The sequence below is a fragment of the Micrasema longulum genome, unplaced genomic scaffold (assembly GCF_059751315.1).
Source record: "Micrasema longulum isolate JH-2025_06_02 unplaced genomic scaffold, ASM5975131v1 h1tg000112l, whole genome shotgun sequence".
Classification (NCBI taxonomy): Eukaryota; Metazoa; Arthropoda; class Insecta; order Trichoptera; family Brachycentridae; genus Micrasema; species Micrasema longulum.
The window spans coordinates 1,481,680-1,483,445 of record NW_028277318.1 but is presented as its reverse complement, the minus strand read 5'-3'; the positions used below and the strand labels follow the sequence as shown (position 1 = coordinate 1,483,445).

Sequence of the window (1,766 nt, the reverse complement as noted above, 5' to 3'; positions counted from 1 at the left end):
TATTGTAACGAAATATGTACATTTTGATTAGCGGTTATTTCTGCGGCTTAACCAGACAATCCCACGGGAAAATTCAAAGTTATCAAATGGATATGAGGATGATTTGTGACGTCACAGTGGGTGGGTATTCCACCTACGTTTTTAGAACAATGTAAATTCCAACATATTTTTTTTAAAGTTACTTAATAAGTGATACTGGTTTGTCCGTCTTGTGGTCTTATGGTCATCGCGTTTAAATACCATGGAAGAGGTCTCGGGTTCACAGTGTATATAGAGGACACTTAAACCAGCTGATGACAGATCATATACCGTGTAAATGCCTAGACTTCCATATTCCATTCTCTAAAATGTTCGGCATCTCTGTTGTATTATCTTAAAAATATTAGTCTTTAGATGTTTAATTAGCTGTACTGGTTGGCTATACATATATTAACAAATAATTTAATATGGATATTTAAAGAATAAAAATATGTAATCAATAAAAAAAAATATCTTGGAGGCGCCGGGTATCGATCCCGGTACCTCTCACATGCTAAGCGAGCGCTCTACCATCTGAGCTACGCCCCCGGTGGGAAAAGGAGTGCAAAATATCTATCTGTAGATTCGAATGACCTAGTTCTTATCAGTGACGTCAGTATTGATTAATGTCCTCTCATTGGACAAGATAGGTATCTAGTACTTACCCACCTTTCTCTTTTCATAAACAACAAAATATTGGTCCGCATTTTCATTATTGTCGTGCTCAGTAATGGGAACTAATAAAAACTTGTTTTTGAAATTTCCATACGATATATTCATAGTGGTAAATAGTTGGATTGTTTATAAAGTGGTTCAGTATAAATAGCAATTAAATTAAAGTGAGAAAAGGTATTTCAATCTTACTTGGAACTGATAATAATTATTAAATATTTTTATAATGTCTTTTAATATTCTGTATATTGCAGGAGACTGCTGTGAGCCATTGCATGGATTTATATATACTACAATATTAATCGCGTCATCCAGATGTTCATGTTATAATTTTTGTTGTAGTATTCTTTTATAAAATGCATGCTTCCACTTTCTGTTTTGTTGTATCCCAACTCTTGGCCTCACAGTAAGAGATACGTTTTTTTGTAAAATATTTAGATATCTTTATATTAATAAATAAATACACTTATTTGTTTATAAATTTGTATAAACCACTTTAATTTTTTCAATTACACTTCGACCGGTTTCGAAGTTACTACTTCATCGTCAGGAATTTAACTAACTTATAGTATTCTAATAGTGAGTTATTTACAACTCGTTGAAAATGGCCCTCAAAATTAAATATTTGGGTAAATCATAAGAACGCAAATATTTATTTTTTCTATAAAAAAAATAATAATAATTGCATGCGTTGCTATTTATATAATAAAATATTGTATGAAAGAAACAGAAAATTGAAAGAAAGAGAGAGAAAGAAGATAAAACAAATCATAACGGGAATAGTTTTAAAAAAGGACTCGAAGTTAAATTTAATTGATTATTTATTATTTCAAGTTTTTGATTAATGGCTTCACTAATTTCTAATCGTTCTAAATTATCTAAACGAAAACCATTTTTATTGACATGCAAAATTTCTACACCAGTTTCTTGATTAAATTCATGGTTTTCGGATATAAGATGATTTGCGAATTCTGAAAAATTATTATTACTCAGACATCTTATATGTTCTTTGATTCTTACTTTAAATTTACGTGAAGTTTTTCCAATATAGAAATTAGGGCAGTTTAAACAATTTA

The 1,766-nt window shown here is 30.1% G+C and overlaps 1 non-coding gene across 1 annotated transcript; it reads right to left on the bottom strand.

Moving 5' to 3' along the window:
- Positions 1-494: 494 nt before the first annotated feature.
- TRNAA-AGC (transfer RNA alanine (anticodon AGC)) lies at positions 495-567 on the bottom strand. Its single transcript has one exon. It is a non-coding gene; the product is annotated as a tRNA-Ala (tRNA).
- Between the last annotated feature and the right edge of the window lie 1,199 nt (positions 568-1,766).